Source organism: Panthera onca, chromosome A2 (genome assembly GCF_046562875.1).
Source record: "Panthera onca isolate mPanOnc1 chromosome A2, mPanOnc1 haplotype 2, whole genome shotgun sequence".
Classification (NCBI taxonomy): domain Eukaryota; kingdom Metazoa; phylum Chordata; class Mammalia; order Carnivora; family Felidae; genus Panthera; species Panthera onca.
The window spans coordinates 162,223,752-162,238,287 of record NC_138340.1 but is presented as its reverse complement, the minus strand read 5'-3'; positions in this window follow the sequence as shown (position 1 = coordinate 162,238,287).

The window sequence follows — 14,536 nt, the reverse complement described above, 5'->3', positions numbered from 1 at the left end:
CCAGGTCGCGGGGTGCAGACGAGGGACAGGCACGCCTCCCCCCCCCCCCCCGGCCGCGCCCTCCTGGGGACACGAAGGGCAGGACTCGAGAGCAGAAGCTGGGCCTGGGGCTGCGGCGCCCCCGAGGGTTCCCCTGGAGAGGGTCATAGTGCGGGGTGCTCCCGTCCCTGGGACCGACGTCATGGAGCCTGAAGACGCTGAGCCTGGCCGGTGCGGGGACGGCGCCCAGCAGGTGGTGCTTCTCCGGCTGGTGTCCGCCACCCTGGGCACCTGAGACCCCTTCCCGAGACTGAGGAAACCGAGAAGACGCCGGTTTCCTTCTCCCACCCCCACCCTCTAGCAACTCCTCACACCCCTCCTGGGGGACCCTCCAACCAGACCTGGGGAACACGCTGCTTGCCAGGCTAAAGGGTTCCTTCTTAGAGCCCGGCTAACATTGAAATGCTGCAACTTCTATGCTTTCCAACAGCTTATAAACGAAACCCTTTTTGTGCGTGATGATAGTATCCGGAAGCTTCCTACTACAGGAGCCGGACTCTGAGAAAGACTATTATTTTATTATGGTTTTTATTTATTTTATTTTTGTAATGCCTTTTCAGTTTTGAAAGAGAGACAGAGCGTGAGCAGGGGAAGGGCAGAGAGAGAGGGGGAGACACAGAAGCAGGCTCCAGGCTCCCAGCTGTCAGCACAGAGGCTAGAACCCATGAAGTGAGAGATCATGACCTGAGCGGAAGTCTGAGCTTAACCAGCTGAGCCACCCAGGTGCCCTGATTATGGATTGTTAAAAAAACAACAACACACCAACATCACAGAATTTTACCATCTTACCGATTTTTTTAAAGTTTATTTATTTTTGAGAGGGAGAGAGAGAGAATCCCAAGCAGGCTCTGCACTACCAGTGGGGTTTGAACTCCAGGATCCCGGGATCAAACTCACGAACTATGATATTAGGACCTGAGCAGAAATCAAGAGTCCTAGGCTCTACTGAGCCACGCAGGCGCCTCCCCATCTTAGACATTTTTAAGTGCACAGTGCAGAGCATTAAGTACCTTCCTTGTTGTGCAAGAGCTGGAGAACTTTGCCACCCTGCAACAATAAAACTCTGTACTCATTAGCCCTTAATGCCCCTCCACTCCCCCAGCCCCTGATAACGACTTCTCTACTTTCTGTTTCTGTGATTTTAAGGGCTTTAGATACTTCATGTACCTGGAACCAGTGTTTGCCCTTTGTGACTAGCCTTTTTTCATTTAGGGGAGTGCCCTGGAGGTCCCTCTGCGTGACTGCTCTTTTCATGGGAATGCAGAAGCTGATGAATGGCCTTGAGCTCACGCTGTCCCACCAGGCTTGGTCTTTGAAATGTGTCAGGTGGTGCTAGACTTCCAGAGATCCTGCAAAAAGGAGGAGCAGTGGGGGCCCTGACCAGGTTTTGGGGGCTGCTCTGTCCCAAAGGGTCCAGCTCCCCTCTGGGCTGGTCATGCCCATCTTGTTAGGAAGCCAGAGAAAACCTAGGGATCCTGGCACTGCCCACCAAGGGCTCAGGTCTACACAGACTACCTCTTGGTGAGAAGAGTCTCTCCCATTCCCCACCCCATTTACTCCCCTGGCAAGGAAGACCCCATCTAGAAACAATCCCCACCCTCTTTGGGGGCACTAGGTCAATTCCATGAAAATCAATTCATTGAAGTAATTAGACAGAAGCTTTCAATCCCACCCTGTGATGATCCCAACTGTGTTGTTCCCAGAAGTGGAGGTCAGTTCAGGGGCAGAGAGTCACAGCCCGGTGGAGTATCAGTTCCCCAAAATAGAGAAAACAGTAAATGGAGAAAAAGCTCCCTTGTTCTGAAATATTAAGCATTTGGAGAGCATTCTGAGTAAAACTGCAGCTTCAAATAACTCCTCATTGATTTAGCAAGTTGATTGTTTGCTGAGTTGACCATTTTTCAGGAAAAAAAAACCCCGATCTTTCAGTACATTGGCTTGTGGGGAATTGATTTCTGTGGGGAAGGCTGGGTGCGCTCAGGTCTGGGGAAGGATGGGGGTTCCCTGCCCCCTAGTGGCTTTGTGGCTAGCACTTACTCTCCCTTCTCCCTTCCTCTCAAAGAGGCTGAAGAGAGGGCTGGACTTCCAGAAATCATATAAGCCTGGAAGGCACAAACTATGCAAACAAGGAGGAATCTACCAGGCTAGGCACCATATGAGACACAGGGGCCTAAAGACCTGCCAGACAAATCTCCATTCAAGGAGCTCAGTCAAATGAGGAGACTGAACCCTATGGTCATGGACCAATAGAACACGTGTTGTCACAGAGATGTGTTCAGGGGAGCGAAGAGGAAGGGCTGTAAGTCCTACAAGATGCAGAAACAGGGGCGCCTGGGTGGTTCAGTCGGTTAAGCACCCAACTCCTGAGGTCAGCTCAGGTCATTGTCTCACAGTTCATGGGATCCAGCCCCGAGTTGGGCTCTGCACAGACAGTGCAGAGCCTGCTTGGGATTTTCTCTCTCTCTCTCTCTCTCTCTCTCTCTCTGTCCCTCCCCCACTCATGCTCTGTCTCTCTCAAAATAAATAAATTTTTTAAAAATTATTGAAAATATGGAGACACAGCCAAGTGGGGAAACAAACTTACAAATAAATCCATAAACCATTCATTCTCTGTGGCAGGTACTCTCATGGAGGACATTACTAGACACACTGGAGGAGGAAACTGCCACACAGGGGAGCTTACGCCTACCCTGAGTCATGAAGGGCATGTAGAAATCTCCCTGCAAAGGACATTCAGGCAGAGGGATTATGGCAAACCCCACAGGCATTCGGAGTGCTGAGAGCAGTTTAGGCAGGTGGGGAAATGGCATCAGGCTGGAGGTAGAAGTGATGAGGGAGCATAAGGCAGGTTGAGGGCAAAGTACAGGCTAACAGCTCTTCTTCCTCGCCTGGGGGGTACATGTGTGATATTCCTCGGACACTCCTGGCTGCCAAAGAACAGGGGAAAGGAAGGAAAGCAAATGTTTGACTGATAGAGATCACAGTCCTGCAGGGCAGGGGTCTCCTTCAGTGCACAGATAACTTAGTAAACTGCAAGAAAAAAGCAATATTATCCATAGCCTAATTTCCAGAAACCTATAGACTCCATTTCCTAGAGTCCTAATAGCACCCTCATCAAGATGTAAGGGAGTTTAAGTGCTTGCCATGGCGATGTGGGAAACTAAGGCAGATGAAAAATTAAATTCCCTTACTGCCTACAGCCCATTGACAAGTCCTTGAAACAGGCAGAGTGACCTCCCTCTAAAAGCTCAGCTGCCTTGATGGTGACACTTTGTTAGGGGGCGAAAGGGAATCTTGGCTTAACATTATCCTGACCCCCCAGGATCCTGCGAGTCTCCTTAAACACATAAAAATTTGCAAACCTCCTTTATCTTTAACCCCCAAGTGTATGTTGGCAATTATACTCTAAGCATATGGCCCCTGATATACATCTGAAGGGTCTCATGACTGAGGTTTTACTAAGCTGTAATAAATGATGGTTTCCTAACAACGGCTAGCCCCTCAAGGCCCTGGAAACCTTGATTCCAAAATTCCTTAGACTTACTCCTTCCCTAACCCCCTCCCAACCTAATGGTATATATATAATCAGTCACACTTCACAATCCCAGTGCAGCTCTTTCTGCCCACGGGTCCTGTCCCCATGCTTTAATAAAATCCCCTTTTGCACCAAAGGTATCTTCAAGAATTATTTCTTGGCCATCGGCTCTGAACCCCACCATCACTTCAAACCCCATCAGAAAAACCTAGAGGCTACCAGCTAAAGGCTACTGCAATAGTCCAAGCTAGATGGACAGTGGAAAAAGGAACAGACTGATGATCTATTTAAGAGATAGAGGGGTGCCTGGGTGGCTCAGTTGGTTAAGCATCTGACTCTTGACTTAGGCTCAGGTCACAATCTCACAGGTTGTGAGTTTGAGCCCCACCTCGGGCTCCGAGCTGACAACATGGAGCCTGCTTGGGATTCTCTCTCTCCCTTTCTCTCTGCCCCTCCCCTGCTCACACACGTTCTCTCTCTCTCTCTCTCTCTCTCTCTCTCTCTCTCTCTCTCTCAAAATAAATAAACTTTAAAAGAGAGAGAGAGAGAAACAACAAAATCATTTTTAAGCAGACTAATTCAGGGTTGCTATTACAAGGATTCAGGCACCACATTAAAGAGAGGGCTCTTCACAGTATAGACATTTCCTTATTTCAAAAAATGTTGTTATATGTTGTTTAACTTCATAGATGGGAAATGTATGTTTCCTACAATGTTGGCAGATGGCTGTAAAGTCTCTTGCAACTAGATTTGTATATTTTGGCAGTTTTCTGATGGAATTAAATGTCTTACTCAAACAGAGTCCTTGTGTGTTACAGTAATGTTTAAGAAATAATATGCTTATTTATAAGTATTTAACTTAGAAGAGACACCATTGTCGCATTCACATAGAGGCTAGTGGTCACCTCAGGCCGATTGGCTGTGGAACGCCTGGGGTCACAGCACTTCTGGTGGCCTCAGTGAAGGCAGAGCTGTGAAAGGCCCATGTTCAGGGTGGGGTGGGGGGAGAGATGATCACGTCAGCTCCAGGATACTGGGTCTCAGGCACCAGAGACAGGGCAGGCAGAGAAGTCCGAAACGTCATGACTGATTCCTCTTTCCCGTGTTATTCGTACCAAGCCTCCCACTGGAAACAGTTAGAAGTAAACAGATGTGGGGCGCCTGGATGGCTCAGTCAGTTAAGCGTCCGACTTTGGCTCAGGTCATGATCTCACCATTCCTGAGTTTGAGCCCCATGTGGGGCTCTGTGCTGACAGCTCAGAGCCTGGAGCCTGCTTCGGATTCTGTCTCCCTCTCTCTCTGCTCCTCCCCCTCTCACTCTCTCTCTCTCTCTCAAAAAAATAATAAACTTTAAAAAAAACTTTTTTAATTAAACAGGGTAAAAATGTTTACACCTTCTCAAAAGCATCCAGGAAGCAATAAAGCTACAAAGAACTACAGGCCCCAGCAAGGACCAAGACCTGGAGATACACGAACGCTCGCCCTGGGGGCACGTGACCACCCGGAAGGAGGAGACCCCCTTGCACATTGGTCAATGTGCTTAGGCCAGTGTGTCTGCTGAGTGGTGCCCACATCAAAGTTAGGCTTCTGCCCTCCCACAGACAGACTGGGGAGATCGGACTGCCTCCTGGGGGTGGGTGCCCACGTCCCTGAGAAAGCCGGCTCTGGGTTGGGAAACTGGCAGCAGGTTTTTTAAAGATTTCCATCTCAAAGGGGCAGACAAAGAATTTGCAATGACAAGTTTTCTAAAGGAAGTTCTCTAAGAAAGGAGAGGTCGGGGCCCAGAGTCAGAACACAGCCGTCTAAAGCTTAGTCAAGCTGGGGGACACGAACATACCTGGCCACACCAGCACCTGCACGGCAGGAATGGCTGGCGGGGAACACACGGACTCTTCACATTCTTGATTCCTGTCCCAGACCGGCTCTGAATCCTGGCCATCACCCTCTCTGTCGCAGACAGTCACTCCCCACTGCCCTGGTCAGGTACCTCCTGGCTTCTGGCTTCTAGCACTCCCACCCCTCCCCACCCCCACTCAGTGGATGACCTGGCTTCTTCTTTGGGAAAACGGAAACAGTGGGTCCCACCCGCCACCCGCCCCCCCCCCCCCACATCTGCCCACCACCTCAGGCCAGGCAAGGGATTCCACCTGCCTTCCCGTTACTGTGACCAACCTGCCCAGACGCTGGCCTCAGCCCAGCTCCTCGGACTGTATGTCAATCCCCATTCTCTACTGCTCACAGACCTCACTCTGGCGAGTGCCCCCTGCCCTGGGCCATCAGCAACCCCCTCTCTCCTGGACCACTGCTGTGGCGTCTAAGTGGGGAGTTTCTCCATCGGATGGGGGCCCCCAAATGTGGGGCGGCGATCAGCTGGAAGGTGAAAGAATTCACCTGAGGCAGAACAAAGGAGACAGAAGTTTACTGATTACACAGTGCAGTGGCCGGTGGCCCGTGGCTGGCAGCAAAGGAGAAGCTGTCTGCTGCGAGGCAGTGGGTGGGGGCTGTTGTTAAAGGGGGAAGATGAAGCAGCATGGCCACAGATGGAATCTTCCCCCTTATTGATACTGGCCTGTCTGTATTCAGCCCAGTGGTCACTGTGGGCCCGTTCAACATTCCCCTGCTCAAGCCTGTTTGCCTCAAAGCAGCCTCTACAACTGCCATCAGCATATGACCACGCCATGTTCTCCCACCTTTAGAAAAGAAAATTCCCAGGGGCACCTGGGTGGCTCAGTGGGTTAAGCATCCGACTTCAGCTCAGGTCATGATCTCGCGGTTTGTGAGTTCAACTCCCACGTTGGGCTCTGTGTGGACAGCTCAGAGCCTGGAGCCTGCTTCAAGTTCTGTGTCTCCCTCTCTCTCTCTGCCCCTCCCCTATTCGCACTCTGTCTCTCTCACTCTCTCTCTCAAAAATAAATAAACATTTAAAAAAAGAATTGTTTAAAAAGAAAATTCCCGGGGCGCCCGGGTGGCTCAGTCGGTTGTGCATCCGACTCTTGATTTCAGCTCAGGTCAGGATCTCAAAGTTTGTGAGTTCGAGCCCCCACATCGGGCTCCACACTGACAGCCCAGAGCCTGCGTGGGATTCTCTCTCTCTCTCCCTCTCTCTCAAAATAAATAAATAAATAAACAAAAACAAAATAAAAAAGAAATAAAAAAAGAAGATTCCCTTACCCTACTCTCTCCGGCTACCACTCAACTTCCCTCTCCTTTACTGCGAATTTTACCGATGTATCTGTAAAATCTGAATTTTACCTGTATCTAGACTCAGGATCGCCTTGGGAAGAGGCAGTCTGTCCAAGCTTTATTATTTTTTTACGGATTTTGTTTTTAAGTAATCTCTACACCCAGCATGGGGCTTGAACTCACAACCATGAGATCAAGAGTCCCTCTACCAGACTGAGCCAGCCAGGTGCCCACAGGCTTTAATCCCCCAGGCAGGCAGTGTTGGGGAGGGAGGCCCAGACAGCAGACACACAGGCAGCTGCTCCAGATGATTCCATCAGCACCTGGAGGGACTTTTTCTAGCACCTCAACTGTATTCCAAGACACCTGCCCCTGCCGCTGCTGGGCTGCTGGCTGGAAAAGGAGCAAAACAGGATTTGCAATGAGCTTTCTTCCAACTCACTGTCTCCTTAGAGCCTCTGGGCGGAAGCCAGCAACCCTGCTCTGCATTTACCAATTCAAGACAACCCTCAGTTTCCGCAGGGCATTCTCAATTTTTTTTTCTTTCCTGCTCATTTTTGGTTTGGGGGTTTCCTAAGTGGTTTTTGTCCCCCCACCCACCCAATGCTGCTACTACTTTCGGTTTTGGTTCCTGAGATTTTTGTTTTTCTGTCCCCTCTTCTCCAAAGGAGACTCAGCACAGCGGGTGAGCCCCAGGCTGGCTTGGCCTCTCTGCAGGACCAGGCCAACCTCGCTCTCACCCAGACAAGCAGGAAGCCACCCGTGCTGCCTGCAGGTGCTGAGCAGTGGAGAGGGGCCCCGGGTGGGCCTGTGAGGAGAATCCCCACCAGAAACCCAGTGGGCTGCTACTAAAAACACAAACCCAGGGGCAGATGTGATTTGTTCCTTCTTCTCTATTTCCCAAGAGAAAACAGTCACGAGAAACTCGTTTCTGGCCTCTGCTGCTGTGAGAACCCCCCACCCCCCACACCACACTCCTACTCCATAAGGCCCACGATGGCCTCTCCAGTCACATTCCAGAGCAGCCAGGAGGGAGAAAGCCATACCGTGCCCAGGGCGCCGGGGGCAGACTTGGAGGGGGGCGGGTGGTCCCCTGCAGTGAAGGGCCAGGAGGAGCTGTCCTGAACGCTGGCTGTGACTTGCTGTGCTCCTTGCAAGCAAGACGTCATGCTCCCTGTTGTTCTGGCGATGGCCATTCTCTCGCCGCCTCAGCTGGCAGCTAAGGGATTAAAGAGTTGAACTGCTTCTGGAAGATTCTAGAGAGACACAGGCCACGCACAAGAGGCCTCGAGACCTGAATCGGCAGCGAAAAAAGTAAGTTCTTAAACCCTAAGTGACTGATACTGGCAGCAAAACAGCTTTGTGGAGCTTAAAAGTGTTTTTCTATCAGAGTTTTGGAAGGTCAAGGGCAGTTAAAAGCTAGCAAGGGGCCAGATTTTGACGTGAGGAATACCACCCAAAAAAGGAAGGAACATGTTAGCATAAAGGGAAAGGTCATTCTTGTGAAATTCTGCAGCAGCTTAACCTCTCGAGCTGCCTGTCAGGGGAGACAATGTGACAATGTGAAGTTTCTCCAAATTCTCCAGATTGTTTCACCTGTTAAAAACGAAGATTTCTGGAGAGGGGAAGGGTAGAGGTGGGTCAGACGTCATCTCAGGGCTGAGCCCCGTGGGGCAGGAAATGAGCAGATGGAGGAACTCGGCTAAGCGGGGAGAGTCTGCCTTTAACCCGAGACTGTGGCACACAGGGGCCTCCCTCCCTCCGGCCCAACACTCTGCTGGAGAACCCTGGGCCTCAGAGCAGAGCCCTGGGCCTCAGTCTGGAGACTCCGAGGCCACACATCTTCTCTGAGAACCTAACCGAGGTCACTTCCAGTGTCGGGCCCCTGGCCCCCGCACCCAGGAAACAGATCCTGTCTGACCATAAACCCCATACTCATTTGCCAAGCCCAGACAGGAAATTTTTGTCCCTGCCGTGATTTGTCAGGAGCTGTGCTCTCCATCGCAGCCCTCATGCCAATTTGGGGGGTGTAGATGGGTGATTTCAGTATTGTTGCTTTAACTGTGGACCGTCCTGGTATTCTCTATTTCTAGAGGAACCAGAAAAGGCCAGAAAGCCAAGAGACTCAGAACATGCACACAGCAGGTCCCCAAACCAAGCCTTGTGATGTCAAGCGCCAGCATGCGCCATGTTAGAAACTGACGCCTCCCACCCCTCAGCTATGACTCGTATCTCAACCCAGACCTTCTCACGTGGTCCTCAGGCTGTCCATGACCTCATACTCCAAACCAAGGCAGAGGAGCAGAAAGACCGAGGGACCGCTCAACTCACAGCCCCCCAAGTGCCAACTGCTTTCCTTCCCCAAGGACATGCTCCCCTTCCTGCTTCCTAACCCCTGTCTGCCTTCTTCCTTCCACTTTTGACCAATAGGTCTTTCCCTTCTCACGTTGCCAATTGTGAAGATGTGGCCTGTTCATCAAAATTGCTTCTGTCTGTGGCTCTTCAGGACCTACAGACAAGAAGCCGGAAAATGCTAGAAAAAATCAAGGAAGGAAGTCAGTCAATACTCATGGTCACTCTCATCCTTTCTTGCCTGGGTTCATCATAATTTGATGATTTTACACCCATAGTTTGAAATGTTATATGTGGCCAGAATAGTATTTTGTGATATCAACCCTTACATAGCATCTTCCTGGTATTCCCAGTATCGTGGCAGATGGTAGAATCCCACTCATCTGGCCACACGGTACTACGCTGGGCTTGGGGGACCCAAATGAGCGTGAGCATTTTAAGAACCGAGCGATTTTTTCTTCACAACCACCTCCTGCCCCAACTAGGCGTTGCTTGAAGGAAAGATACTTCTCCCGCCGTCCCAGGGAATAATCAGGGCGGGGCACATCAGCGGGGATCTCGCCCTGAGCCCCCTCTCCCAGAGACATACCGCACAGTGTCAAGACCTTCAGCACGGCTAACGTGACATCAGACATGAGCGGCAAGCAGTCAGGGGTCGGCATTTACTGTACAGCCGAGCCAACAAAAGCAACATGGCAAACCAGGAACAATAAGTGGGGCTAAAACAAAAGTGAGCAACAGACTAGTCACAAGCCAGGAAGAAACTTAGAGTCGCTCGCCTCTTGCTTTCAGTCTTGGGCGCCCCTGCTCCGTGGGCTAAGGGCTAAGGACCAGATATGGCTAGACAGTGAAGAATCGTTCAGCACTCAGGAGAACTTCTGAGCTAAACAAAAACTTCCCCAAAAGCCCGGTTTGCAGATAGTGGCCTTGGGACACTGCCCGCCCCCCACCCCCCTCCCCAAGCCTAGATCATAAATGTTTTCACCACACACACACACACACACACAAAAAAAAAAAAAAAAAAAAAAAAAGATGGAGGGGTTAATCAACCTTAGTGTGGTTTTTGCAATAGGTTTTGCAATACATACGGGTATCCGTAAGAGACTCTTAAATCCAGAGAACAAACTGAAGGTTGATGGGGGGCAGGGGGAGGGGAAAATGGGGGATGGCCATTGATGAAGGCACTTTTTGGGATGAGCACTGGGTGTTGTTTTCGGGGGGAACCTACCCCCGAAACCAAGAACAGTATACACTGTGTGTTAGCTAACTTGACAATAAATTATATTAAAAAATTATATTAAGAAATGAAAAACAATTTTTTTATTTAAAAAAAGACACACGGGTGTCAAATCATCACATTGTACACCTTACATTTACGGATGTTGTACATCAATAACATCTCAATAAAGCTCGAAAACATTTAAAATTTTAAAAAGTCTCCTTTCTTTAGAAAAAAAAAAATAAACAGGGGTGCCTGGGTGGCTCAGTCGGTTGAGCATCCGACTTTGGCTCAGGTCATGATCTCACGGTCTGTGAGTTCGAGCCCCGCATCGGGCCATGTGCTGACAGCTCGGATTCTGGAGCCTGCTTCGGATTCTGTGTCTCCGTCTCTCTCTGTCCCTCCCCTGCTCGTGCTCTGTCTCTCTCTTTCATTCAAAAAATAAATAAACATTTAAAAATTAGAATAAATAGGGGTGCCTGGGTGGCTCAGTCGGTTGAGCCTCCAACTTCAGCTCAGGTCATGATCTCACAGTCTGAGTTCGAACCCCGCGTCGGGCTCTGTGCTGACAGCTCAGAGCCTGGAGCCTGCTTCAGATTCTGTGTCTCCCTCCCTCTGACCCTCCCCTGCTCATGCTCTGTCTCTCTGTCTCAGAAATAAATAAAAACATTCAAAAAATAAATGTAAAAATTAGAATAAATAAATAAAAATAAAAAGGCAAGACCTGCTTCTGTGTTCCCTGATGTACGTGGTGACGGCTTGCTGGGTGAGTCAGTCAGGCCAGGTTTGAGTCCTGCCTTTGCTATTTTTTTTTAATGTTTATTTATTTTTGAGAGAGAGAGAACATGAGCAGAGGAGGGGCAGAGAGAGATGGAGACAGAGGACCTGAAGTGGGTTCTGTGCTGACAGCAAAGAGCCCGATGCGGGGCTCAAACTCGTGAGTTGTGACATCATGACCTGAGCCAAAGTTGGAGCCAAACCAACTGAGCCACCCAGGGGCCCCATCTTTGCTACTTTTGAACGGCACATCCCCGAGCTGACTGCTTGCACTCGCCACACTTTGTTCTCTTACACAAAACGGGGAAAGTGGAACACGCTTCAGAGACTCGCAGACTGGGGGACTGAGGGAGACCAGGCTGGTAAATGAGGAAGTGCCCATCCCGGGGGGATTCTTAGCGGGTGGTAGCTCACAGCGTAACCCCCAAGCCCTGGGAGGGCCCAGCAGGCACGGAGGGGCCGGTGAAGTATGTGAACACTGCATTTTAGGAGCGGGTCCCTGGTGCCCTGCAAAAGCAAACGAAGGCAAAGGGAGCAGCAGAGGACGGGAACAGCCCTCGCATCATCTGTCGCTCTGAGCATTTCTCTCGTTTGTCTGGAGATGGCTCAGCGCCTCCCGGCAGTGGAACAGCGGCTCCAGGCCCCAGGGGGCGGGGCACCCAGATCGCCACGGGACACCCTCCACGCCGGAGCTGGGCACAGGATCGGGGAATCGGACCCTCCGCCCACACCCGCCAGCCTTTAGGGGTGGCTCGGCAGAGCCTGGTAAAGGCGTAGTGCTGGAATGGGCACCACTTGGACCTTCACCAGGAAATTACCATTTTAAACAGACTGTGCGCTGTGAGTGCCGGTTTACAGTTGCTCTTTCTAAGGATGGCCTTGAGCCTTCCTTCCGACAGGTGGGCAGGGGCGGAACTCAAGCGTGTCCTCTCCCCCACCAACACTGGCTCCTCTAGCAGCATTGAGGTGGGAAATTTCAAAAGGGTAAAAGGATTGAGTAGAAGCACACTTTAAGCTGTCCTTAGGAAAATTTTCAAACACACGGCAATGGTAGAATGAGATGAGCCCCAGGCACCTGTTGTCCTTCAGGCTGTCGACATGTGCTCCCTGTGGCCCATTCCTGTTCCCACCCTCACACCCATCCCCCAGCCTGGGTGGAAGCCAATCCCAGCATTTCATTCCCTGTGTATCTCTGAAATTAAAGATCTTCATTGGCATAAGCACAATAACCTAATTATTACCAAGAAGCAGCTAATAAACGGTATCATCGACTACACGTAAGTCTCAAACTCCCCCCAGAGCATCTACATTTTGAAGATTTATTTACAGATGAAAACAGCCCACGGCTCTCCAGCCTGTCACTGCTTTCCACACTCTTCTTTCAAGCTTCCCTCCCTCTGGTCCCCGGCCGCGCATCCAGGGACTCAGTGCCCCTCCCGATTTCACAACTATTCCCTTTTAGGATGCATTAGGCTAAATGGAGCAAACGTTGAGTGCTGGCTTTTTTGAAATGTTTTTAATGTTGATTTATTTTTCGAGAGAGAGAAAGAGTGTGACCGGAGGAGGGGCAGAGAGAGAGAGAGAGAGAGAGGGAGACACAGAATCCAAAGCAGGTTCCAGGCTCTGAGCCGTCCGCACAGAGCCCGACGCGGGGCTCAAACTCACAAACCTCGAGATCATGACCAGGCGCCCCGATTGCAGGCTCTTTTGGCTAATTCTCTTTGGAAAGTTACTCTATGTTTCCTTCTTATTTCCTCTTGAAACCCAGTTAAGAAACACACATCAAGTTTCTATGCCTCCAATTTTCCTTTGTTCCATCAGCCGCCAACCTTCATCTCATCTCTAAGGGGACAATTTACTTTGACAACTTGGCTTTAACAAGTCGGCTTTTTTTGACTCGCTTCCACGGAGCCCTCCAAAAAGCCTCACGGTTATATTTTTTCACTCAGGAAATATTTATTGACAGCCTCCATGCTCCCTGACTCCCAGGCAGGGATGCCTTTAGGGGCATCAGAGAAACAGGCCTGGTTGCAAAGTCTCAGGCACTCAACGTCAGTTCTCCAAACGTGCACTAGAGGGCACCACTCTCCCATTGGCCTCTGCTACAAAAGTCTGGCGCTCAGGCAGCCTAGTTAGGGTTTGTTTGTTTTTTCACTTGAATACTTTTTACACATAACATGTGGAAGTTTAAGATGTTCAATGTGTTGCTTTGATATATTTCTGTATTTTAATATGACGGCAGTTCGGATGTCTATCGCTCTAAGCGACTATAGTACAATATTTTCTATACTCAGTGTACTGTGTGTTACATCTCTGTGGCTGATTTTCTACTACATGCAAGTTTGTACCCTTAAGCAACATGAATCCTGTCCCCTTTATCTTATTTGGATTCTGGACACCGAACCACGTAGTCAACCCAAATGAAGACTCTCACACATTTTGCTCCTTAATAACGAAATAAACTCCATTTTATTAGATGCATAAACAAAGAGGGAAAGATAGAAAGTATATAATTCCCCAAACAGGTCCATTTAACCATTAACACATAAGCACAATGCCTTATGCTTAGGGCTTACAGATTTTGTAAAATTATGAGGACCTTGAGACTATTTTTTAAAAAATTTTTTAACGTTTATTTATTCTTGAGACACAGAGAGAGACAGAGCATGAATGGGGGAGAGTCAGAGAGAGGGAGACACAGAATCCGAAGCGGGCTCCAGGCTCCAGGCTTTCAGCACAGAGCCCGACGCGGGGCTGGAATTCATGAACCGAGAGATCATGACCTGAGCCAGAGTTGGACGCTTAACCCACTGAGCCACCCAGAAACCCCCCAGTTATTTCTAATGTTATTATATTGTGGTCGCATGATATGATCTTTCAGTGCTATTTGGGGCTTTTTTGTGAGTTGCCTAATAAATGGGACTGTTGTATTTATGGGCCTGTTTCTCAATTTTCTCGTAAGATTTCGTGAATCCGCTCCAACGATGGCCAAGAAAACGGTCCCACTTTCTAATCATCTCCAGGCAGTAGAGAGAAGTGACCATCAATCCTTGCCAACCAGGGAGAGGCAATAGGAACTGAGAGAAACTCCCCGAGTGACATTTTTGTTCCAGCTCCAACACGACACGCAGAGCATGAATCCAGTCGAAGCCAACATCCGCGCGTCCAGGCCACAGACCTGTTCCCTGGGCTCCCAGTGTTGGACACCACGGTCCCAGACCTGCAAAGTTTCCCCCAGGTCCTTGAGGGCTTTACAGACAAGAAAGTGGACTACCAGACGGTGTACAAATGCTACCTGTCGTTGGAGATCAGCCAGAGGCATGAGACGTTAAATCTTAAGAAAACGGTATAAAAAAGGACACGAGGCATTTGGATCAATCTGCCAGGTGAGGGATTTGCCCAGTAAAAGTTACGGGGTGGGGGGGAAGCAG